Below are 27,458 nucleotides of genomic sequence, written 5' to 3'. Positions count from 1 at the left end.
GGTACTACAGGGTTCCTGAGTCCCACAAATTCCTTTTCAAAAATCATGTTGCGGACCCTGAAACCATTTCTCAGGGGCCCAAGGGCATTAAGGCTTCTACTGCTAAAAACCCTTCCCCTTCTGATAGAGACTCCAGGGCACTGGATAGATGGAGTAAAAAGGTTTATACTTCTGCAACCTTAGCAATCAGGGCTTTAAACTGTCAATTCCATATGCTAAAATATCAACAGCATATCATGGGACTGCTTAAACAGAAGATGATGTTGATTTCTGACTGTGTGGAAAATAAAGATTTACAGGATTTATTGCATTCAGCTGAACAAGTTGAAAAACATACTTTGCAATGTGGTTTTGATTCTTTAGAGGCCTCTTGCTGGGCTGCTGTTACTGGGTCTGTGCTTAGAAGACATGCTTGGCTTAAGGAGCAATCTCTGCTTGATCATGTTACAGCAAAACTGTTGGATGCTCCTTTGCAGCAGGACCGTCTGTTTGGCAATAAGGCTGAAGAAGTTCTAAAAAAGATGGAAGATAAAGCTAAATCTATGCAAACTGTGAAAAATTTCTTACAAGTGCAACCTGTTAGATTTAATATGCACTGGCCTACTAAGAACTGGTCCTTTCCAGCTCCTTCCAGAGCCACTCCAGCCAAACCCAGACATTCCAAGAGCACCAGGTTTCAATCCCAAGGGACTTTCAGAACTAAGCAATGGGGTGCTTCCACTTCCAAATCTGGAAATAACAATACACCACCTTATGGTAAACAGTCTCGATGACTTTCCTTTAAAATTAACAAGCACTTACCTCTTAGCCACCCCTTTGGGAGGAAAACTGGCTCTTCATGCAAAAAAATGGCAACTTATAACCCAGGACAAATGGGTTTTAAATATAGTGTCCCAGGGATACAGATTTCATTTCCACACGTTGCCAACTCCAAACAGGTGGCCAGACCTGCCACCAAATCAGTGGGCAGAGGCTCAGAAACAAGTACTTTCTCTACTAAACATGGGGGCTATTCAACTAGTACCAGAAGACGAAAAGGGACAAGGTTTCTATTCCAGACTTTTCCTGGTACCCAGAAAAGACAAATCATGGCGTCCAATTCTGGACCTGTCTACTCTAAACACCTTTCTGGACATTCCAAAATTCAAGATGCTGACTCTTCACCAGTTACTTCCTATGCTAGGCAAGGATGCCTGGTTGGCAACTTTAGATTTAAAAGAGGGTTACCTGCATATCCCAATCAGGGAATCTTGCAGAAGATACCTATGCTTCAAAGCAGGCTACTTGCATTATTAGTGCTCTGCACTGCCCTTTGGCTTATCTACTGTGCCCAGGGTATTCACAAAGTGCCTTGCTCCAGTAATTGCATTTTGCAGGCAAAGAAATATTCAGATATATCCATACCTGGATGATTGTCTAATTCAGGCAGAAAACCAGGCCATTCTTTAAAACATCTGGCGTTTGTAAAAAGGGTTCTAACTTGTTTAGGGTACACCATAAATGAAAAAAAAATCACAACTGGTACCCTCTCAAAAATTACATTCCTGGGTGCAAGCTTGAATACAACTGTCCAGATGGCTTTCCTAATGCCAGAAAAGCAAATTCATTTGGTGACTTACTTCAAACAGGTGGCCACAAAAACCCTGCTATCTGCAAGACAAATACTGCAAGCCTTGGGGTTCATGGCCTCCTGCATTCTTCTAATTCCATATACAAGACTGCATATGAGGAAACTTCAGTGGTACTTAAAAAGTTTATGGAGTCAACATTGTCACAGCCTGGAAACAATGATTCCTATCATACCTTGCCTGCGCCTAGAGTTCCTATGGTGGGCAGAGACCTGCCACCAAGACAAGGGACTGCCATTCACACCACCCCCTGTCGACCAAACCCTAACTACAGACGCATAACACTATGCATGGGGGGGCTCATCTGGCAGGGAGGTGCATTCAGGGCAAATGGAGCCCAAATCAAATGCATCTTCATATCAATCAAAAAGAAATGCTAGCTGTACAGAATGCACTGACAGCCTTCAAGGACTACCTTCTTCCAGGAGAACTAATGGTAAAGACGGACAACACCACCATTATGTGGTACATAAACAAGCAGGGGGGTACACATTCCTACCCCCTCTGCAGACTAGCCATGGCATTGTGGAACACAGCTTTGAGCTACCAAGTACAACTACAAGCTCAATTCCTGCCAGGAAAGCAGAATGTTCTGGCAGACGAACTAAGCAGAAATCTCTTGGACCCACACGAATGGAAACTGGATCCACGGATTTTCAGCATGTTGACACACAAATGGGGGTGCCCAAATATAAATCTTTTTGCCTCACCACAGAACTATCAGTTGGAGAAATTTTGCACAAGAATTCATCACAAAAAGCCTGGAAAGTGGATGCTCTGTTCTTCAGCTGGAAAAACCTATCAGTCTATGCCTTTCCCCCTCTGCCTCTGCTCTCCAAAGTTCTACTAAAAGTCAAACAGGACAAACCAAAAATTATTTTGATTGCTCCAGACTGGCCTCGCCAACACTGGTACCCACTCCTTCACAGTGTGTCACAAATTGCACCATGGCACCTGCCTCAGACACCTTCCTTACTGTCTCAGCAGGAGACCCAAATTCTGCACCCTCGGCTCCAAACATTGAATCCTGCAGCTTGGCTGATCATTTAAATTCCCCCTTAGCATCCCACAGCAAACCTGTGATGGATGTCATTTTGGAGGCGAGAAGACCTAGTACTAGAAAATCTTATGCTGACAAATGGAAAATATTCGCTGCCTGGAATCATTCTCAAGGGATGAGCACAGCAGCACCCAATTTACCTCAGATTTTGCAATACTTAACTGAGATGCTTCACAAGGGCCTGTCTTTTTCTTCCATAAAAATCCGTGCCTCAGCCATTTCTGCTCATTCCAACACAGAACCACCCCCCCTTGTCTCATCTTCTGCTAAAGCAATATCTCAGAGGGGCCAAAAACTTGAGACCACCCAGGAGAGCTCCAACCCCTGCCTGGGACCTTAACTTTGTATTAGAGAAACTCACTCTTCCTCCTTTCGAGCCAGCTGCTACTGCAGACTTAAAATTTCTTTCCTGGAAAACAGCCTTCCTTTTAGCAATCACTTCAGCTAGAAGGATATCTGAATTACAGGCCCTTATGGCAGTGGAGCCTTTCATCATCTTTCATGCGGACAGGGTGTCACTCAGGACCAATCCATCATTCATGCCCAAGGTGGTATCCAGTGTCGCTATTAATCAGTCCATTTATTTGCCAACTTTCTTTCCCAATACACAGAACAAGGGGGAGCGGATTCTGCATTCATTGGATGTACACAGACAACTTAGATTCTACTTGGACAGGACTAAATCTCAAAGAAAATCTGAACAACTGCTGGTAGCATTTGCTGCAGGGGCAGAGGGGAAGGCTATTTCAAAGCAAACCATTTCTAAATGGATAAGCCATTGTATTCATTTCTGCTATAAGCACCATGGGAAACCTATCCCCCAGGGGATCAGATCTCATTCCACCAGGGCTGCATCTACTTCTACAGCCTTCCTCAGAGGTGTTCCTACCAGGGATATTCTAGAAGCTGCTACCTGGAGTTCAGTTCATACTTTCACCAAGCATTATTACTTACCAATTTTCTCTAAATCCAGAGCTGGCTTTTGCCACTGCTGTTTTGCAGGGCCTTATAGCTGGTCCTAATGCTGTATAAATCCATCCTCCCAACCATAGCTTTGGGAATCTACCCAAATGTAATGACTGCAACACTGAAACATGAAGAAAATAGTACAGTTGTGTACACTTACCATAAATGTAGATGTTCAAATGTATTCACTGTTGCAGTCCTGGTTACCCTCCCTCCAGCCCCCTGTTTTTCTCTTATTGTACATCTACTTTCTTTTACTATGCTTTACAGCCTTTTTGGTGTATTTGCTTTTGTTTGGAGGTATTTTTTTGTGTTTTTAATTACTTGCTCCCCATTTGGAGGGCACCTAACATCTGGGGCAAGAAAAACTGATGTAATGGTGTTGGCTGCATGTTTTATACCCCTGATGACCTGACGTCATGGAAGAAGGGACAGCAACGGACTGAGGACCCAAGACTTTGTTAATCAGGCCGACTGAGGGCAACCTGCCAGCAGATTACCCAAATGTAATGACTGCAACAGTGAGTATACTCGAACATCTACATTTATGATAAGTGTACACAACTGTACTTTTTGCAGTCTCGAAGTATGTGTGTGTGTATGTGTCTATATATGTCTGTGTATATATATATATATATATATATATATATATATATATATCTATACATGGGTGTACTTTTGAAGAATGAAAGTTCACTACGTTCAACTTCAAAAGTACACCCACACTAACGTGAAAGTGCACTTTCGCGAACCCGCTAGACCAAACGGGCTAGCAGTCACAGACCTTAGGGTTAGGGCATGGGTCATGGTAAGGGGATAGCCCTACTAGCTTTCCCCTTACCCTAACCCTAAGGTTCGTGACTACCGCACGACAGTGGAAGACATTCCAAATCGGGCTACGTCTTCCACTGTGGTGCGATAGTCAAGGACCTTAGGGTTAGGGCACCAGTTAGGGTAAGGGGATAGTTAGTAGGGCTATCACCTTACCTTGACCCGTGCCCTAACCCAAAGGTCCGTGACTACCGCACGACAGTGGAAGACATTCCAAATCGGGGTATGTCCTCCACTGTGGTGCGATAGTCAAGGACCTTAGGGTTAGGGCACCAGTTAGGGTAAGGGGATAGTTAGTAGGGCTATCCCCTTACCTTGACCTGTGCCCTAACCCTAAGGTCCGTGACTATCGCACCACAGTGGAAGACATTCCAAATCGGGCTGTGTCCTCCACTGTGGTGCGATAGTCACGGACCTTAGGGTTAGGGCACTGGTTAGGGTATGGGGATGTTAGTAGGGCTATCCCCTTACCTTCACCCGTGCACTAACCCTAAGGTCCGTGACTATCGCACCACAGTGGAAGACATTCCAAATCGGGCTGTGTCCTCCACTGTGGTGCGATAGTCACGGACCTTAGGGTTAGGGCACTGGTTAGGGTATGGGGATGTTAGTAGGGCTATCCCCTTACCTTCACCCGTGCACTAACCCTAAGATCCGTGACTATCGCACTACAGTGGAGGACATAGCCCGTTTTGCATTGTCCTCAGTTGTGGTGCGGTAGGTTCAGTCTAGTGAGCTTAAGCGAAAGTGCACTTTCGCTTAAGTGGGGATGTACTTTCCAATTTCAAAAAAGTGAATTTTCGTTGTAGGAAAATACACTCATATATATATATATATATATATATATATATATATATATATATATGTATATATAGAAACACTTTGGAATCTCGAAATACTGAAATGTCGAATTTCAGTATCTCGAGACCAAAATGTTGAATCTGCAGATGCGTGAAACTGCAGAATATCGAACCCATGGTACTGATGGCGCATTAGGTAAGTGTGGTGTTTTTAAGGATTTTGGGGAGGGTTTGTGAGTATGTCGGGGGGTGTTAGGTGTTGGTTAGCGTACGTAGGTGAAAGTGTAAGTGTGTCAGTGTTGAGAGTGGTGGTGTTTGTATCTGTGTGATGTGTGTTTGTGCGAAGGCGGTGTTGAATGTATGTTGGTGGGTTTTGTGTGTGTTGGTGTTTAGTGCAACCTCGAAGTTAGTATATATAAGTAGGGGGGTGTGGGTAGTGCAGCCCCCCTCATGGTGGGTGCAGGGGTGCTTGCACCCCTTCTTATAGTGAGTGTGTGTGTGTGTCTGTCTGTTTGTGTTGTTGTGTGGAGGTAGGTGTAGTTGTGTGTGTGTGCTTTAATGGTCGCGGTTTTGGTGTTTTGGCTTTATAGTCTCAAAATACTGAAATTCGATATTTCAGTATTTCGAGATTATAAAGTGAATCCGTATATATATATATATATATATATATATATATATATATATATATATATATATAGATAGCTATATAGATATAGCTAGATATAGACATAAGTAAAGAGATCTCTCTTTCTCGCTGTACACACACACACACACACACACACACATATATATGGATTCACGTCTGAATGTCAAATAACAAAACTTCAATTTTCATATGGTCGAGACCATATGATCGAAATTTTGGAATCTCGACATTCCGAAATAAATCCAAAAAAAAAAAAAACTCAATGGTTATGCAGGGGGGGCAAGTTCCCCTACACCCCCTGTATGGGGGATTGTGCCCCGCCCATACCTCCGCTACTTAAATATACCAGCTCCGAGATCGCACTACAGTGAGGAAAAGGGAACTCTCCCATTTTGCGCTGTATGCAGATCTCTGTTCAGAATTTCAAAGTTCTAAAACTTCAGTCATATGGTCTCAACCATATGGAATTCGAGGTTTTAGGAATTCAAAATTCTGAAGGGATCCCATATATATATATATATATATATATATATATCAGTAGGGGTTGGAATACTGTGCTGGGTGCTTGCCATACAGAAGCAATTTTCAGTAACAATTATAGTTGATAGTTGTTGGTTTTATTGATGAGTTCAGTAAATTGCAAGTTATCTTTTTTTCTGATTACTTTGCACTTAATTGCAGTTACTTTGACTGTGGGTAGTGAAGTATGCAGCACTGAACTTGTTTTTAATGAGTTTAATTAAAACCAGTAACTTTCAGATTGTTGTGTGGATTCCATGCTCTTTGATCAAATTGTGGGGGAATGGGGTTCCACTGACTCATCCATAGCTCACTGGCCAATAGCTATGCTTTATTTTCAGATGCCATTTCACCAAACCACCAGTATAGGTTCCTAGGTTTGTAGGACATTACTAGGCTAACTGCTTAAGAGCCCCTACAAGCCTAGCCAATATAACCCGATTTTACCCACTGTATGGCTGCTACTGTCAAAAGGATGGCATGGATTTGTGCCTATGCCTTGAACGTCTTACAGATTGTCCCTGTCCATAAGGGACATAGGCACTACCCCCAGGTGTGAACTTGCGATTCCCCATCCATTGACCCAAATTGCTTTTGAAGAGGGCCAGGGAAGGGTTCTGCTTAATATGAATAGAATGTCTGTTCCAAAGAAGGGGTAAACTCTAAGACACATATCTGTCTCTCCAGCATGTTTTGTTTGAGTCACTGACTAAGTTTAGATCCCTAGTTTGGATAACTCTCATGCTGTTTGACTTGCGGATGTGTAGCAGCTCCATCAGGGCTGGATTTGTGAGTGCCTTGTAGGTCAGGCATAAGTCAGTCGGTAGGAGACAGAGTAAAGGAATAGGGCTTTTAGTCTATCTACACAGGGCATGTTTACACCCTGCATTTTCTTTGAGAGGAAAGTCTGAGGTCACTCCAGCTTCTGTAAGTGCCTAGTCAAGTACATGGCAAATGGCGCATTGTACTCAATTATTGGTCTAATGAGGGCTGAGTACAGCAGGACTATAATTAGATCTGGATGCCATACTTTTACTTATAAGTTGTGCCACATAGAAGGACTTCCTTATCACTGTAGACACATGGTGGTCAAAATTCAGGCTAATATCTAAGTGTGTAGCTTGATGTCTCATCTCTGAGTCTACTCTTAGAGGTGTGCTGTTGATGTTATAATTTGCAGGGGAGTTTGACTTCCCAAAGGGTATGATAATGCATTTTTTTTTACATTTTGTTTTAGGCCATGGTTCTGGCACCAGTCATCTGTCTGATTTAGACTTTCTTGAAGGATGTCTGCATCGCTGGGTGAGTCAGTAATCACTTGGAGTCGTCAGCAAACTTTGTCATCCAGTGGTCTTCTACATTAGCCTTGACTTCAAAGAAGTATATTCCAAATAGGAGTGGACCCAGCACTGAGCCCTGTGACACACCATTAGTAACTGGCCTCTTGCTGGGGTGGATTCATCCACTTTAACCACATGTGCCCTGTCCTTGAGCCAATTGGCTACCTATCTTGTGACATAGGCATTTATGCCCAATTTTGTCAGATCAAGGTAAGCACTATGTACTGTTTTACCCTCATCCATGGCCTTAGTGACTTTCTCAAAGAAATCCATCTGATTCAGTAGGCATGATCTGTCCTTGACAAAACTGAATTGGGTCGGGTCTAGTGTTTGGAGGTTTCCTATGTTATTATTTATTAGGTCCACCATTATTCTTTCTACGGCCTTTCATATAAGACTGGTCAAACTTATGGGTCTGTAATTTCCTGGGTCAGTAGATGGTCCCCTTTTTTACTGAGGGATGAATGTTGCTGTCCTTCGCTCTATCGGGACAAAGCCAGTCCAGAGGCTGTGGCTAAGTAGAGATCCTACTGGGCCTGATAAGTCTTGATTTGAGCTGTGTAAGAGGCAACCTGGTATATTGTTAGGCCCCATTGAAGCCATGTTTATAACTTTAGAGAGCACAGTGTCAACCAGTTCTTCAGTGATAATTGGTGGTAGAGGGTATTTCTTGGGGGAGATGTGGCTTTGTGTTGTGATAGAAATTGTCTTGTTTGTGTGTATGCAGTTTCTGAGGAGTATGCCCGAGAGGCCTTTGAAGTTTGGGTAAGTTATATGTGAGCACCTCCTTACATGTGGGTCTGTGTGTATGGTCCTATGCAGATGCAGTGAGCGATGCGTGTGAGTTGCTGGCCACCTGTTTGTTGCTTTTTGCATCTGTGTGTGAGAGTCTAACCTCCAGTGTCAAAGTGTAACTGTATCTCTCATATACTGTATTTGTCTGTTTGAGAATTAAGTGGTTGTCACTGTACATAAGGCAATTGTTATATTGCCTTAGGATGCCCATGCCCACCAAGCTGGATGCAAAGATAGCAGGAAAGTGCCAATCCATGGATGCAGGTCCTAATGTGTACTTGAAAGGATAGGAGTGGAGCGTATTTGTAACCAGATGAGGCGAACATACATTAACAGAAAGGAAAGCAAACCATATTAACATTTTTCCATTTACATGCATTATACATCACATATAGTTTCTTTCTTTGTAACTGTCATCAGTCCAGCATTACACAACTTGCTAAACTCATGCCTTCCCTTAAAACTCACTCCGCCTCCCCCGTACATTATTCTGCATATGTAGTTCCCAAACTTTCCATTTATTTTTATGTAATTCATTCTTTCCCTTTTCTAAGGATCCCGTTTTCAATTCTTTCTTTCATCTCTTTTATAATTTTCAATAGTACAAATACAATTGGTTTAATCTTTGATTTCCATTTTCTAGTAATTGCTTTTTTGGCAGCCAACAGAATTAAAGTTAATAAGGTCCTACTATGTCTAGGCAGTTCAAATGATTTGTCCCAGCTCAACAAAATAATATCCTTAGTTGCAGACATTTGCTCATCCTCTGTAGGGAATATTGGAAGTCTACCACCTCATCACACTTCCAAAACATATGATTTTAGGTAGTCCGATCTCACCTTCATTTTTACATATGGGTTCAGAGCCAATCCTCGGCTCCGATTCGGCTGATTTGCAAGTTGGAAGACGTCTGGTTGGCTCGTGGCTAAGCAGGTATCCCATGGTGCACCAGTACAATCCCCAGATCTCATTTGCTGCGTCGACGAGTTTGGTTGTGCTTCTCTTGGCTCTGGCTAAGTTTTTTTCAAAATTCTTTATATTCAATGCTTTATTGTATATTTAGTGTTGCTAACAGATTAGGCAGTTGTATTGCTTGCCCTTTGTGAGTGCAACTTAGTTTACTAGTTGTTATTGGTATCCTGTGTGCCAGTTAGTTTAGGCACCGTTGCGCATTTTTTGATATTAGGCAGCGTTTTTGGCAGCTTTCCACTTTTAGTCAACAGGGGCTCCATTTGTCTTGTCTGTTGTTATTCTGACCATTTTTTTGGTCACCTTTGGCAGTTAGTTCTGCTATTTTGACATTGTTTGTTTTGGTGGGTATCCGCTTGTGAATTTACTAGGATTGCAAGTATACTACCAGTTTTTCCTTAGGTATATAGAAATATATTGTGTATTTTACGATTTCTGTTGTGTGCATGAGCTTTCCTTCTGGTCTGTTTAAGTTAGAAGACCTAGTTTCACTACACAGGGCTAGGCCCGTTTAAGTTAGAGGACCTAGTCCTCGTGTAATTCCTTTAGCTAGCTTTCTCTGCACCGGGCTAGGCCCGTTTAAGTTACAGGACCTAGTCCTTGTGTAACTCCTTTAGCTAGCTTTCTCTACACCGAGCTAGGCCCATTTAAGTTAGAGAACCTAGTCCTTGTGTAATGCCTTCTTAGGGCTAGGCCCATTTTAATTAGAGGACCTAGTCCTCATTCTTTTTCTCCTTTTCATCTTTATGGGTTTTGTGTGTGTGTGTGTGTGTGTGTGTGTGTGTGTGTGTGTGTGTGTGTGTGTGTGTGTGTGTGTGTGTGTGTGTGTGTGTGTGTGTGTGTGTTATGTCCAAGGAAAGTAAGGAGCATAAACCCTCAGGGTTCAAAAAGTGCATGAAATGCTCCCATAAAATGTCCTTAATGGATGGCCACAGTAGCTGTGTCTACTACCTAGGGGCCATCCACTTATAGGAGTCGTATTTGTTCTGCCATGATTTCTCTCCTAGAGTGTTACAAGAGAGAAAGAACAAACTCATACTCAAGGGTCTCTTGAAACCATACTTTGAGGAAGCACTATCCAGTTCTTAGGCTTCTTCTAAGTCTGGGAAATCAAAACCCTCAAAAAGGCCTCCTCCGGCACTGGCTGGTGTTTCGGAGCCACCTCCTAAACAGTCAAAGCAATCCAAATCTGCCTCCTCGACTCCTCAGCCTTCGGAGCCAAAGGAGAGCATCATGGTGGTGTCAGAGTCAGTTACAGGTGTTTCAGAACCGATCTCTGAACCTATTGATACAGCAGTTGACACTGCTACTCTGAGACGGTCTGTAAGCTCCCTACCAGTTTCCGTAACAATTAAGTCTCCAGTGCCCCCCAGGTCAAGATCCCCAACTATGTCTTCCAGGTCTTCCAGGAGCCTTTCAGAAGAAGATGTGGAGAGGGTAGTGCTGAAGCTCCTTAAGTCGTCTGTCTTACCAGAATTATTGTTGTCTCCGGCCCAGGTGACTGCGGAGCCACTTGGCCCAGCTTTGCCCTTGTCTGCTATTCCTCCCCCGAGCCATACTGGCCATTCAAAGCCAGAGTGCTTGGTGCCAACGGAGGAAATGCTGGCTCCAACTCATCTTGTTGCTGCCTTGGAGCCGGGTTCGGCTCTGACATGCTCTGTACCGTCCGTCGTGTCCAGGGGTTGAAGCTCTCCTGTCGGCACCAACAGGGAGGGTTGGAATCGATCTTCGGTTCCGTGCCTTACTCTTGGTGCTTCGGCCAGGGTGAGCTCGGACCCTGCATCTATCTCGGAGCCGACAGCTCTGGCTCCGGCACCGACCCATGTCTCTTCGGAGCGGTCAGCGTTTGAGATGATGAGGAGCATGCTGTCTCATTCTCTAGCCCCTACCAGTGGCACCAGCACTCTTCCCCCGAGAGCACCCACTTCAGTCTCAGCCCCTACTCTCTCTGGAGACAGCACAGACCCGCAGCCTCAGGAGCCATTGGCTGGTGGCCCCCACTCTTCCGAGGTTTCCCCAGAATATCCTTCTGAGGAGCCTCCCTGGAAGAGGTTATTTAAGAGGAAACATATTGACTCCCAGGATGAGTCTTTGACATTGGACACTGACCTCGAGGAGTCAGAAGGGTCCCCCAAGTCGTCCTCTGATGATGTCTCCTTTGTGGACATTTTAGAGATCCTTAGGCAGAGGTGCGACTGGCCCACTGTTAACCCTTCTGATGAGGAGTCAGTGTACCTGAAGGCTTTCGGGTCTCAACCTTCTGCCTCTTGGGTGTCCCCACCTTTCGACGAACTGATGGATCTAGTTAGTCGAAAGGTGTGGGATACTCCTGACACCGTGGAGCCAGTCCCCAGGAGACCAAATAAGTTATTGAATGCCCATCCTGGGAAAAGAGTTCTTGTCCAAGGATGTTCCCGTAGATGCCATGGTGGTGGTGGCGGCCACAAAGAAAGAGTTAGTGGAGACCTCTTCATCTGTTCATCCGCCAAACAAGGAGTCTCGACAGATGGACAGATTTGGGAAGCGTATTTTTAGTTCAGCGGCCTTTACCCTTCGATCGCTGAACTATCTCACACACTTCACGAGGTTGCAGAGGGATCTCCTCAAGGAGTTAGGAGATTCCATACAAGGTGCGTGTACTGAGGGAGTTCCTGACAAGATTTCTACTCAGTTGTCCACCTTAAATTCTGTGGTTAACTCCTCCATGCGACTTATCACTTATGCTGTGGATGGAGCGAGTAGAGCAGCAGGTTCGGGAGTTGCCCTGAGGCGCCACTCCTGGATGTGTTTATCTAATTTTGCAGAACCGTTCAAGTCTACTTTCACCAATGCCCCGTTTGATGGTTCCTCATTGTTTGGTTCCAAGGTGAAGGATACACTCACTCGGTGTGAGCAAGAAGGAAAGACGCTTTCTGCCGTGGGAGTGCATTTTACTGTCCCTTCCAGACCATACCCCAAGGGCCAAAGGGGCGGTAAAATGTGGTTCAAGAAGTCCCAGTTTCCTGACACACAGGGTGAATCCTCCTTCAGAGGCAGAGGAGGAGGAGGGAAACAGCAGACATCGCCTTAGAGGCAGGGGTGGTCCGCAGTACCAACAAGGCCATGACTCCTTTCGAGGATGGCCTTATCAGCGCTCCTGATGTGGAGCCCAACTGCGCTTCTCTGGGGCCGGTCGGGGGTCGCATTTCTTTGTACCAAGAAGCCTGTCTAAATATCACCCAAGACAAGTGGGTACAAAGAGTTGTTACCAGAGGCTATATCATACCCTTTTTCCTATCACTGTTTGTTCCCAAAAGGATCCCAGATGTACCACCCAATCACAGGGATCAGGCAACTGTGGAGATCAACAAGTTGCACGTAAAAAGAGTCATCCAGCCCATCAGGGCAGACCAGATAGCATCCGGAACTTACTCCAGGTTCATTTTAGTTCCAAAATGAACCGGAGATTGGAGGCCAATATTGGACCTCAGCAGATTGAATGAATCAGTGAAGAAGGACACGTTTCAGATGGTAACACTGCAGTCTATACTCCCGTTGTTAGGGAAAGACTTTTGGATGTGCACTCTGGATCTTTAGGATGCCTGCTACCACATAAAAATGGACAAGGTGTCCAGAAGCCATCTACGCTTCTAGCTGGGAGCCAGTCATTATCAGTTTTGCCCTCTGCCCTTTGGTCTCACCACAGCCCCCAGGGTGTTCACCAAATGCATGGCAGTAGTGACAGCTCACCTGAGATGTCAGGGATTCCAGGTGTTTCCATATTTGGATGACTGGCTCCTGACCGTCCCCACCAGGCATCTACTCCTCCAAAACAGGGATGCCATGATTCAACTTTGTGCTCAGTAAGGGATCTCCATAAATTGGAAAAAATCTGCATTATTGCCTTCTCAATCTGTGATTTTTATAGGCGCAGAGGTAGACACAGTGAACATGACAGTTCGTCTCCCCGCCCAAGTTCAGCGTTTTCTCCTGTTGCGAAAAGTCAAAGCGAAGTGGGTTCTTCAGCTCCTCAAGACTATGGCTTCCACAATTCTGTTGGTACCATTAGCCAGGTTGCACATGAGAATTCTCCAGTGGCTTCTGTTTTCCCAGTGGTCCTTCCAATCTCTCCCACTGAATCATCCTATCCTGCTGACGGAATCATGCAAGAAGGACCTTCATTGGTGGATAGCTCCCAATCAACTGATCACGGGTGGCCCCTTTGTTCCGGCCCAACCCATTGCCACTGTGACCATGGATGCCTCCCAGATCGGGGGGGCATTATCTCAGCAGGACTGTCCAAGGCACATGGCAAGAACACGAGACTCATCTGCATATCAGTGTTCTGGAGATGAGGGCAGTGCTTCTGGCGTTGCAAGCACTTCAAGACCTTCTTCCTCTAGGAACAACTGCGATACAGTCAGACAACATGTTGGTGGTTTGGTATATCAACAAACAGGGTGGTACCAGATCTTATCCACTCTGTCGACAGGCAATGCGAGTTTGGGAATGGGTGATTTCTTCACAGCGCTTTCTGGTTGCAAAGCACATTCCAGGGACGACCAGCGTGATAGCCGACAAGCTCAGCCAGGCAATCCTAATGCCTCACGAGTGGTCTCTGAAACAGGAAACAGTGGATCAGATTTTCCGGAAATGGGTACAGCCTTGCTGCGACCTTTTTGCCAGCCCAGTCAATACCAAATGCAGCAGCTATTTTTCCCTCATTCCCCCCCAGGGGAGACTCTCAGAGACACTCTGGCTCACGATTGGCCCATGGGACTTCTGTATGCCTTTCCTGCAATTCCTCTCATTTCCAAAGTGATTCATAAAGCCAGTCGGCTGGGAAGCAAGTTGATCCTCATTGCTCCTTACTGGCCTCATCAGGTCTGGTTCGCCTTCCTCGAGCCTCTCCTCCTGGATAATCCTTAGATTCTGGACCCAGCTCCAGATCTGTTGACTCACATGTCGGGTTCGCTACACCCCTCAATCTACACCCTCAAATTGACAGCATGGCTGCTCCAGTTCCATTCCTAGTCAGGCTTCATGATGTATCATCCTCAGTGTCACATATTCTTATGTCCTCCCATAAACCTTCAACTAGGAGGCTGTATGGCAGTAAATGGAAAAAGATTTTCTATTTGGGCACAAAGAATGAATGTAGGTCCATACACTGCTTCTATCCCTGTGATTCTGGATTTTCTTTCTGAGCTTTTTCAGCAAGGATCTGCCGCTGCCACTATCAGAGTCCAATTGGCGATCTCTCATTTTCACTTAGGTTTTCCAGATACCAATTTAATGTCTCATAAGCTATGCAAGATCTTTTTGAAAGGGGCCACTCTATTGAGACCATCTCTGCAAGAACCAGTGGCTTCTTGAAATTTAAATTTTGTGTTGTCCATAGGTTCATAGGTTCATAGGTTCATACTAGGCTATCTGCCCTAGGGCATTTATAAGCCTAGCCAGAGTATGTTTGGCTTTCGCCACCCATTTTAAATTAATTTTGCTATGCCCTTTTTCGAGGTTAGTATACTGTGCCTCTGTCTAACAGTGACACAGAAGTGATACCCGGGGTAAACCTATGATCTCCCATCCACTCATCAAGATTCCTCTTGAAGAGAGTCAATGAGGGACTCTGCCTAACCTGGACTGGGATTTTATTCCATAGTGAAGGGAGCCTCTGGGTTATGAATCTGTCCCTCCAGCATGTCCTATTTATTTCAGTGCTGAGGTTCAAGTCTCTCGGTGTAGCTCGATGGAATTTGGATTTTTGAGGTGCAGCATATCCCTTAATTCGGGTTGGACATGGCCTTATCGTCAGGCCCAGGTCACCTCTGAGCAGGCGGTATGCCACTGAGTAGAGCTGGAGTTTCTTTAACGGGTAGCATATGGCATCTGTTTGAGCCCTTTGATCCTCTTGGTGAGGTACTTTTGGGGTCTTTCCAGTTGCTGCAGGTGTTTGGTAAGGTACATCCCAAAAGGGGCATTGTACTCGATTATGGGCCTGATGAGGGATGAGTAAAGAGGCACGATGACCTCTCCTAATCTAGATGTGAATCCCTTCATGATTAGGTGGGCTATATAAAATGTTTTTCTAACCACTTTGGCCACGTGGTTGTCAAATGAGAGATTGCTATCAACTTGGGTCCCCAGGTCCCTAATGACTTCTTCTGTACTTAATGGATTACCACCTATGTGGTAATTTGTGGCACTTTGTTTTGCCAAAGGGATGACTATACACTTTTGGCATTTAGCTTGAGACCATGGCTCTGGCACCAGTTGTCTGTTTCTATGAGGCCCTTTTGGAGGATGCTTGTGTCGGCTGGAGAGTCGATTATGGCGCAGTTTGCAGTCATCTGCGAACTTGGTCAGCCACAGTCCTTCCGTGTTGGCCTGTACCTCCGAAAAATATATACCAAACAAGAGAGGTCCCAGGACTGAGCCTTGTGGGACGCCACTTGTAACTGGTTTGGAGTCTGACATGGCTCCAGCAATTCTAACCATGTGGGTTCTGTCCTTGAGCCAGTTTGCAACCCATCTAGTGACATAGGGGTTTATATTTAAGTTGGTGAGCTTATCTATAATGCCTGAGTGGGGTATTGTATCGAAGGCTTTTGCGAGGTCCAGATAGGCTGTGTGGACCACCTTCCCTTCGTCAATGGCCTTGGTGACTGTTTCAAAGAAGTCAACCAGGTTTAAGAGGCAGGATCTGCCCTTAACAAAGCCAAACTGGGTAGGATCCAGTGTCTTTAGGTCCCCAATATCTTTATTTATGAGGTCCATGATGATCCTTTCCATAGCTTTGCAGACCAAGCTAGTCAGGCTTATGGGCGATAGTTTCCAGGGTCCGTTGAGGCACCACCTTTGTGGAGAGGGACCACTGTTGCTGTACGCCACTCTTTGGGTACATATCCTGTAGTAAGGCTGAGATTGAACAGTAGTTTTATGTTTGGGTTTAGCTCTTCTTGGAGTTCATGTAGGACGCAGCCTGGGACACCGTCTGGTCCCATTGATGCTGTGTTTTTTGCTTTGGAGAGGGCAGCTCTCACCTGAGCATCTGAGATGTCAGGGGGGCAGCACTCTGCTGGGATAGATATTTGCCGTTTTGGTGGGGGGGGAGAAGTTTGCGCTGAACCTGTCAGCTAGGATGTTGGCAATGTCTGTGGGATCAGTGTATTTTTTGTCATTTTGGACTAATTCTGAGCATATCTGGGAATTCCCACCCAGGTTCCTAACATAACTAAAGAAAGCCTTGTGATTATCTTTAGTGTCCTGTGCAATTTTTCTCTCGAAGCTGGCCTTTGACGATTTTATGAGTGCCCTTAGTTTTTGCTAATACTGATCAGAGATGCCTTCCCTTTTGGGATTTTGCTCTATCATGTAGTAGCTTCCTCCTTTATTGTATAGTTTGTTTATGGCTGGGGTCCACCAGACAGGTCGTCTGCCTTTGGAGGATTGGGTCTTGGTTTTATTTGGGATTGCATGATCCATGCATTCCTGAAGGTGTTCATAGAATGCATTTATAAAGGATTCTGCGGTCTGGGCGTATTTTCCACAGGCCGGGGCTTTGAAGGATTCCACCTCGGTTTTGAGGAGTGTGAAATTTGCTTTAGAGAAGTTTTGCACTGTGGTTTTCTGGGCAGGGGTGGGGTCGGGATGTGAATATCCAATGAGATCAGTTTATGGTCTGATTTTACCAGTGAGAGATACACTTCTGGTCTGGAGCATAGAGTCCCCATGTTGGTGATGATCAGGTCCAGTATGTTTTCCCTCTTGTGGGAGTGGTAACAAGTTGTTCCATAGCATTTGAGTTTATGAATTCTAGGAACCTTTGGGCAAGGGTGTTGGAGCTAGAGTAATGCTCCCAATCTATGTTTGGGTAGTTGAAGTCGCCCAGTATAATGGTGTTTGGAGAGACCTTCATATTTTCCAGTGTTTTCAGGAAGGCCGAGTGGGGTTCCTGGGTTTGGGAGGGTGGTCTGTAGCAGGCTATAAACTGGAAGGCAGTTTTACCCACTGCTAGTTGCACATGGATAGTCTCTGATGCTTCGTGCTTTGCCACCAACCTGGAGGTGTGGGTATCTTTGATGAATATTGATACTCCCCCTCCTTTTGTGGTTCGGTCCAAGTTTTGGGGCGAAAAGCATGGTATGAGGTATAACCTGGTAGTGCTGGGGTGCTCTCGGGAGTCCTGAACCAGGTTTCTGTTACTGCACAGATATCAATGTTCTCCATGCTAAGGAGAGTTTCGAGTGCGTGCATCTTGAGGTTTAGACTTCTAGCGTTGAGTAGCATTACTCTTAGTTTCTTATCCCTTGTGATACTTATGGAGGTGGGTTTGTCTTTTGAGCCTTGCCTAAAAAAGGCACTATGGGGGTAGCAAGAGCCTTTGCCAATATCCGAAAGCCCAGGGGTGACAGGTGCAAGCCGTCCCTAGCAAAGCATCGTGGCTTGTCGTGCATATCATCCCAAGCTGACAGGCATTGGATCCCCTTTGAATGACACCAATACTTAAGCCAATTGTTGAAACTGATCATCTTGTCTTCATATTGTGGCATCATTCTTGGTGAGGGTGAGATGCTACTCAAGGTCAGGGTCATACCAGCCTGGGCTACATGCCCAGAGAGCTCCTCTATGTCTCTTTTCATGTAGTCCAGGGAGGTACGTCTCACGGTCATTCACACCAGCATGGACAATGACTGAGTCATATTTGTACTTGCCTTGGAGTGACCTGAGTGCTTGTGTTATGTGGCGGATCCTAGCACCCGATAGGCAGCTCACCGTGACCTTCTCCTTGTTCAGCCTGGTGAGCGGGACGTCAGTGTACCTGATGATAGAGTCACCTATTACAAGTGTATCAGGTGTGTTGTTTAGCCTTAAGGGCTGTGACTGTTCGACACACTGGCTTTGTGAGCTATGTGTTGCATGTGTTTTGTTTTGGGGTAGCGGTTGCTTGGGTGTCTGCTTTGGAGGTCTTTGCTGCTTAGGCAGATTTTTATTTAGAGCCTCCAAGTATGTTTTTGTGTGTTTATGTGTTTGGTTTGCTGTCGTGGTAGGTCTATGTGAGACTGGAATTGTAGTGAGTGTGGTTTCCTTCTCCTCCTGACTGGTTACGCCAGTACTGAGTTGAGAGAGCTTAGCCTCCAGTTTGGCTATATGGTTGCATCTCTCACATGTGTTGGAATTTGTTGGGAGGAGGAGAGGGTTGTCTGTGTACATTAGGCAGTTGTAACATTGCCTCAAGATTCCCAGGTTCACCAGCTGGACCGGAGAGGAGATTGACAACTGACCTTTGGACATGCTAGAATAGTATTGGGAATTCCTTTATAATTGAAAAAAAAGGGCCAATGGGGAACAAGTTACTCAAGGGGAGTTTGTGAGGGTGTAGTGCTTTTAATTTTTTAGTGCTGACTTATATAATTGCTTTAGTGAGCAAGTGCTAGGCTTTAGCATAGGAATAGGGTGTTTATTATGAGAACTAGATTAGTTCCAAGGCTCAAACCCAAATAAGCGGCGCTGCTCGATGAAGCGCTATGCACAAAATCACGCAAAGCCGCGCTACAGCGGGTTTTATACAGGCGGACTTGAAAGAGCTAGAAATTGGCCCAAAATAGCCAACAGACTACCAGATTCCTGTGCTGGGAACACTCCTCCAGGGACAGATAGCCTGCTCCAAGCTCCCCACTGCCACTGGTGAACAAAGAAGCCTCCCTCTATCCAAGAAAGGAAATGGCAACACAGGAACTTTCCAAAAGTCCAGAATACAGCAAAGCCTGTATTTGGACTACTCTAGGTCAGGAAAGATGGGAAACAAGGATAACTTTTTTTTTTTTCTTTTTTGCAACAAACAGCAGGAAATTGCAATAAATATGTAACACAGGCTAGCGCACTTGAGTGTGTAGCCTCAACAAGTAAATGCAACAAACAGGACAAACTTTAAAAGTGCAGGTGCAAAAACAACTTTAGACAGTTTAAAACAGTTCAAGAAGAGAAATATTTGCAGTTTAGCTAGATCGGACAGTCGCCCAGGTAGTAGCAGGAAAAACACTTTTATCAGGTTAGCAGTCGCTCTTTTAGCCTCTCTGCTGCTAGCACCACTCTGCAGGACCACGAGGAGCTTGGCTGAGTAGTAACAAGCGCAAAAACCTCGCCAAAGCGGGTTTTATACAGGGGGATTTGAAAGAGCTAGAAATTGGTCCAAAATGGCCAATAGACTACCAGATTCTTGTGCTGGGAACACTCCTCCAGGGATAGATAGGCTGCTCTAAGTTCCCCACTGCCACTGGTGAACAAAGAAACCTCCCTCTATCCAAGAAAGGAAATGGACAACACAGGAAATTTCTGTATTTGGACTACTCTAGGTCAGGAAAGACGGGAAACAAGGATAATAATTTTTTTTTTTTTTTTTTCTTTTTTTCAACAAATAGCAGGAAAATGCAGTAAATATGTGACACAGGCTAGCGTCCTTGCCTCTGTAGCCTCAACAGGTAAGTGCAAAAACAGGACAAACTTTAAATTACAAGCGCAAAAGTGCGCTAAAGCTGGCTTTAAAGCAGGGGGTTAGAAAGAGATAGGAAATGGCCCAAAACGGCCCATAAGCTACAGGTCACTGGGCTGGAACCACTCCTCAAGGGACAGATAGGCTGCTCAGAGCTCCCCACTCTCACTGGTGAACAAAGAAGCTTCCTCCTATCCAAATAAGTATATGGGCAACACAGGAACTATGACACAGCCCAGAGATCAGCAATACCTGAAGACTGGACTATTCTAGTTCAGTAAAGGCAGAAAACAAGGAATTTTTTTTTTTTTTTTTTTTTCTTACAAAGTAGCAGAAATTAGGTACAGAAACACAGTAAATGCTTTAATTCAGCTAGCACACTTGAGTGTGTAGCCTACCAATTAAACTAAGCAAAAACAAACTTTAAAAGTGCAAAAAAACTCAGAAATAAAGGCAGAAATGCAATAAGACAACTTTACAGAGCTTATTTAGTAAAAGAAACAGAAAAGTCTATATATACAGAAAAGCAGCTAAAACACACAAACACTTCAGATGCAGTGCAACCTAGAGCACTTGAGTTGTAGCAATATTAAGGCTATTACAGTTATAATAAATGCCCTGAAATATACTGTATAATTCCAAAATGTTTGAGAAGCACAGTCAGAACACAAGGAGGTTCAGGCGAAAGAAGAAAAAAAAAAAAAAAAAAAAAAGTTTTGTTTTACTTTTTGAAAGGGAAAAAGGAGGAACAGAAGGCCTTATCAAATGTTCTCTCTGTATTAGGCAGAATGAGCTAATGACACTAGACTGGGAGGAGTGTCACAGTAGGGGCGGGCAACTGCAAAGCCACCAAGTATAAGAGCAAGCCTCCAACAGGGAGGGAGGGTGGGACAAAATAGCCTACAGCCAGCAAGCACTACAGACACTAGTTTTTTAAACAGATAAGTATTTGTTAAGATACAGGATAGACAAAGTGCTATATATATATTGACTTCTTCCCCCTTTGAACCTTCCCACTCATTTTGTCTAAATTTTTTGTCTTGGAAGACCTTGTTTTTGGTAGCTATCACATCAGCTAGACTGGTATCGGAGCTTCAGGCCTTGTCTATTAAGCCACCGTATTTGATTTTTCACAAAGACAGGGTGTCACTGTGTACTAATCCCTCCTTTGTCCCCAAAGTTTGTTCTAATGCTACCTTAAACCAATCAATAGAACTCCCAGTTTTCTTCCCTAACCACTGCAATGCAGCTGAGTACCATTTTCATCAGCTAGATGTTCATAGACAACTACGTTTTTATCTACAGCGGACTAAGGTTTTCAGGAAATCAGATCAATTATTCATTTCCTTTTCTGACTCTAGTTGGGCTTACCAGTTTCTAAAGTGACACTATCTAATTGGATTTCCAGTTGTATAGCCTTTATCTTTAGTTCAGAGGGCAAACCTTTATCTTACAGAATCAAGGCTCATTCTGCCAGGTCGCTGTCTACCTCTGCAGCCTTTCAAGTCAGGGTACCTCTTGATAATATCTGTGCAGCAGCTACGTGGGCTACCCCTCACACTTTTATTACACATTACAAATTGGATTTGGCATCCAAGGGTAGAGCATCCTTTGGCTCCACAGTGCTCAAGAGTATTTTCCAATGAGCCACCCAAGAATAAGGCACTAGGGACGCTGTCCCATATGTAAAAATGAAGGTGAGATCGGACTACGTTGGTAGTCCATCTCACCCTTCATTTTTAACAACCCGCCCTCCTGCCCCCATCCTGGAAGATCTGGAAGTAATAATTTGGTTGCCCGTGGTTGGAGACCCTTTAGTATTGGTTGTTTTTATGGTTGTTATTCTAGTGAGCAACAAAGAAGATCTGGGGATTGTCCTGGTGCACCATGGGATACCTGCTTAGCCACGAGCCAACCAGAAGTCTTCCAGCTTGTAAATTGTACAAGTTGGAGCCGAAGATCGGCTCCGAACCCATATGTAAAAATGAAGGGTGAGATGGACTACCGACATGGAATGTTATGGTGAGTACATAACTTCTTATTTCCAGTTACCTCTTTCTTCCTCATCACACCTCCAACATTTGATATATACCTGGGGAAAAATTCTTTCAGGTCTGCATGGAGTATAAAAATAACTACGCAAACACTTCAAGTTAAGATCCTAAACCTTTTGGACTTTGTTGTTTACTTGGGAGCCATACACATGTCCTCCAATTGCACTACTGTATGTATGTATATTATTACTCCCAGGAGTGTTTAGCAAAGTAAATTCTTCCTGTAAATATGAGTGAAAACTTGAGTTTGCTGCTTTATTATTTTTCATTTTTTCAGTTAAGAATGTTTTATTATGTACAGTGAATATGGATGTCAGCATCATCCAAATCCTATGGTACTGTCTCCCATAACAGTGCTGCTAAACAGAAATAGACTGCATTATAATGTCCGTAGCTTCTCTTCTTCTTCTTTCGGCTGCTCCCATTAGGGGTTGCCACAGCAGATCATCTGTTTCCATTTCTTCCTGTCCTCTGCATCTTGCTCAGTCACACCAACCACCTGCATGTCCTCTCTCATGACATCCATAAGCCTTATCTTAGGCCTTCCTCTTTTCCTGTTACCTGGCAGCTTCATCCTTAGCATTTTTTCCCAATATACTCTGCATCCCTCTTCAGCACATGTCCAAACCAACATAATCTTGCCTCTCTGGCTTTGTCTTCAAACCTTCCAACCTGGGCTGACCCTCTAATATACTTGTTCCCAATCCTGTCCACCCTTGTCACACCCAGTGCAAATCTTAACATCTTTAACTCTGCCATGTCCAGCTCTGACTCCTGCTTTTTTGTCAATGCCACTGTCTCCAACCCATATAACATAGCTGGTCTCACAACCCTCTTGTAGACCTTCCCTTTCACTCTTACTGGTACTCGTCTGTCACAAATCACTCCTGACACTCTTCTCCAACATCACACATTTTTATTGTATTGCATTTGTTACATGGGAATATCACATTCGCAGTGTAATCCCAGTAAGGCAAATAGTGTGTGTGTGTGTGTGTGTGTGTGTGTGTGTGTGTGTGTGTGTGTGTGTGTGTGTGTGTGTGTCTGTATACTCACACACATACACACACACACACACACACACACACACACACACACACACACACACACACACACACACACACTATATTTTTTCTTCCCTTGTTATCAGTCTTTACTGTTGTATCTAGTTTTCTCTTTTGTGCTGTTAACTTCTCTTATTCAACACTTCCTTGTCATTGACTTAAGTGAAAACTCTTAGTGTCTTCTGATTACACTGCTATCTCCATCATGACTTCCTGTCCCAGTTTAACAGCCCTGCCGTGTTTTCAATTTACTTTTCCCTTGTCTTTCTGTGGAGACCATTTCTCTTAGATGATGCAGGCTTCTGCACTGTTCCTCCTGCTGACATACCTTTAGTTGTCCATTACGTACCCTGCTTTTTGACACCCTCATTGTATTCCTTTCTGCCTCACATGTAATTTTCAGTCTGCACTGTTTGCCCATCTCCCCACCTGCCCCTATTCTGCCTTGCATCAGGCTCACATCTCTCTTCATCGTAGCCAGTGTTTCCCTTATCAAATGTATTTCATTTGGGACTAGATTTGGCATTGTAAAATCCCACTGCCTGCTCCTCCCCATTATTCTGTGGTCTGTATTGCTGCAACATATACCTGAATTTCAGTCATGTGACTTACCTCCTTTATCTCCCTTTCTATCTTATTCATGTTTTCTTCCTCGGTGCACTCACCTTTGTTTTCCCACTGTACTGTTAGTGCAGTAACATAGTTCAAGACTGCAGTCATATTCTTATGTTTCTCTCCAAGTCGTCTTTGGTTGTGAGAGCTTTTTGACTTCTGAGACCACTGCGCACTGAGCAGCAGCTTAATTGTGAAAACAGAAACTGAGAAAAAAAGTGCCATTGAAACTGTTGTTGTTATTTGGGTAAAAATCTGTCACCGGCTAGTAGTTACACTGCCTGAATGCCAGCAAAGAAGAAATTTGGAGAACCTGAAAGAAAAACTTCAAGAAAAGGTGAAGAGAAAATGCTGACTTTGAAGAATCCTGTTGTTCAAATTTCAGCTTTGGTACAGGAGATGAATTGAAGTAATTTAGAGGGAAAAATCAATCACGTCATCTTTGGTTGTGTTATTTAAATCTTGAATAGTTTTACATTCTGAAGTGATAATCTATTTTATATCCAGCCTGAGGATTAAACATACTGGACATAGTACTCAACAACATGGGAGAGTATTGCACCTTCCCCAGTATCATGTCCTCATTGCTGAGGCTGGATCACAAAGCTGTCTCCCCTGAAGTAAAAACTAACTCAGAAAACAGAACTAAACCCATAACAATTAACAACTGTTTAAAGCAAACTATATCCTATTAAGTGACAGTTTGTCAAAGTTCACAGCTCTCCCACACCCCTAGAATACAGCTACTTATGCAGAATTATTCACAGAAACTGTGTACAAATATGTAAATGGCTGCAGTGAGGCTGCCTTACCTACCAGAAGTAAGCTGAAATCTAACACTAAAAACAAACCTCATTGATGGAATCCTTACAGGGTATATAACAAAAGAAAAAAAGTCATGGCCAGAATCAGAAAGAGTAACTCTTGTAGGGATAACAGCTCTCTGATTCAACTAAACAAGAAACTAAGAAGTCTAGTAAGTCTAATAAGGCCAATGATGAGGTCAGGTTAGCCTCCCAGGCTAAGGACAATCACAAGGCTTTCTTCAGCTGTGTCAGGAACCTTAAAGGTAACAGCAGTATGCAGAACTGGTGGTAAATAGCACAACTTTATCTGACCAGGGTGACATAACAAACCTACTTGTTGATAAATTTAGCTTTAACTTCAACCCCCAACTACCCCCTGTGAAATCCCTTCTAACATATCCCCCCAACTATCAACCGGAAGCAGGTCCTGCCAGTGCTTGCTAATGCCATAAACACTGCTTCAGTGGGCCCCCATCAATATCCCCAGTTGTCTCCTAAATAGCCTAAAACAAGAACTAGTAGGACCACATGAGGCATTCTTCAACTACAGCTTCAAAACAAGTTACATGCCAGGTGAATGGAGGACCTCAACGATGGTCCCTCTTCATAAGGGTGGACCATCAACCGACCCTGGAAACTACAGAATTATCAGTCTGACAAGTCTAATATGCAAATGCATGGAAAGAATCGACATGAAAATGATCAACAAGGACATTGGCAACTTACAGACACTGGACCCATCCCAGTTTGGCTTTGTTAAGGGAAGGTCTTGCCTACTCAACCTGGTACCCTTCTTCAAGAGGGTCACCAGTGCTATGGATGAAGAGAAAACGGTGCATACCTCATACCTTGAACTGGCCAATGTGTTCGATACAATACCCCTGTTAGATATTGTTAACAAACTCTCAGAACTAGGTATAAATCCCTACATAATTGGCTTACAGGTAGGGCTCAAAAAGTCAGGATTGGTGAGACCACCTCCACCAGTAGACTGGTCACCAGCGGAATACCCCAGGGCTTCATGTTGGTCTCACTCCTATTTGCAGTCTACCTCTTGGAAGTCAAGGCTAATGTCAAAGGCCTCACTAAGCTCATAGAATACTGTAAACTGGGAGCTATCATAGATTCCCTCCATGACCCCAGCATCCTACAAGAGGGTCTGACACGAACAAATGACTGGTGCCAAAGCCATGGATTAAAACTTAGTATGAGGAAATGCGTTATAGTGCCCTTTGATAAATTAGCCACCCAAGCTAATTACTCCATCAATAAAATACCCGATAGCTAGGGATCTGCAGACATATGTAAACAGTAATCTGGCCTTGACCAACACTTAGCCAAGATAGTAAGAAAATCATTTTAAGTCATTCAGCTCTTAAACAAGGGTGTGGTACCTGCATCTAAGGAAGTTACAGTACCACTCTACTCATCCCTTATCAGACCCATCATTAAGTGTAATTACCCCTTTGGCATATACCTAACCTGGCACTTGCAGCAGTTGGGATGCCTTTAAAGGTCCCTTACCAGGAAAATCTTTGGTATGAATACCCTGTCCTACATAGATCACCTTAAGGCCCTGTCTCTGTACTCAGTCTCCTCCAGGTTATTGAGAGGCAATCTATGCCTGTCATAAAAGACATCAGATGCAGCTTTGATGGATGTCTTGCACCTCTGCAGAATAAACAGTACCAGAAACACTAGATCCAAGGAACAGAACTTTGTGTGTGACATAAACAGAACTTGCTGGAGAGACCAGTATTTGTCTCAAAGGATTCCAGCTGTATGGCATAAGCTCCATATCCACGTGAACCTGACCCTATTCTAACCTGGTATGAACCTATTAACCTACTACTGAGCTGTCTCTGCTGCCCTTTGGGTGGATAAGAGGCAGAAGCCAATGCACGCAGCCAAGCAGGGTCAGGTGAATGGTCTGCCCTGCAGGAGGTACCTGTCATTTCTGACTACTCCATAGGTTCATAGGTGTGTACTAGGCTAATGGCCTTGAAGCCTTTACAAGCCTAGCCCATAGAAGTGCCCTGGCATTGTGCTGCGCGATGTTAGTTCCCAGTGCCTCTATCAAGTAGAGCCACTGCAGTGATCCCCAGGGTGAACTTTCTATTTCCCATTCTCTCCCTCCATGTGTGCTTGTTAGGAAGGAGAGTTATTCACTTCAAAAGCAAGTGATTTGTTCTGACCACAGATCTATGGGTGAGACAACATACTGCCTCAGGTTACAAAATCAAGTACAGATCCTTGCCAGGTACCAATGCAAAGGTATTGAACCAGTGAATGTATTTTCAAGCTGTGGAACAAAGAACTGTTGTACAGACTTTCCTTCAGCCTCCTCATCCCCATGGTCCTTCTCAAGGCCTGACAAGACAGTCAGCCTCATATTGGTTGCTCCCCTTTGACTGAGACAACACTGGATGTTCTTCATGTTTCACTGTTGCAGTCAGCACACTTTCGTTATCTGCCTGCAGGTAGCCCTCAGTCGGCCCGAATACCAGAGTCTTGGGATTTCTGCGTCGGATGCTGTCACCGCTTCCATGAGTCAGGTCGTCAGGAGTATAAAACATGCAGTCGACGCCATTACATCAGCTTTTCTGGCCATGCGGGAGCCCGAAGCAGAAGCAGTTCACAAGTGCTGGTCGGCCACTACCTGAAATTTTCATTTTTCGAGTTTCAAACCTGAAGTCTTCTAAAGCTAAGTACCCCGTTGAGGATTCTTTTTTCTTGCTCTAACCGATGTCAAAAAAAGTTAACAATTGTCTTGCCTCTGGAAAGCAAATACTTCACAGAGATTTTCATTCTTACTGCGTCACCTGTTTAGGCCCAGATCACGACATCCCTCACTGTCGGTTTTGTGCCTTGTTTAACACCCAAACTATTCATTG

General features: G+C 44.4%; 1 protein-coding gene across 1 annotated transcript in view; it reads left to right on the top strand.

Annotated features, from left to right (window-relative positions):
- The window catches only part of PPP1R9B (protein phosphatase 1 regulatory subunit 9B), a 1,137,073-nt gene that overhangs the window by 795,343 nt on the left and 314,272 nt on the right, over positions 1-27,458 (top strand). The gene's annotated exons all lie outside the window — the stretch shown is intronic.

The sequence above is a fragment of the Protopterus annectens genome, chromosome 13.part0 (genome assembly GCF_019279795.1).
Source record: "Protopterus annectens isolate FY-2018-M chromosome 13.part0, PAN1.0, whole genome shotgun sequence".
Taxonomy (NCBI): Eukaryota; Metazoa; Chordata; order Ceratodontiformes; family Protopteridae; genus Protopterus; species Protopterus annectens.
The sequence above is the reverse complement of the archived record's forward strand: the minus strand, read 5'-3'. Positions and strand labels throughout refer to the sequence as shown.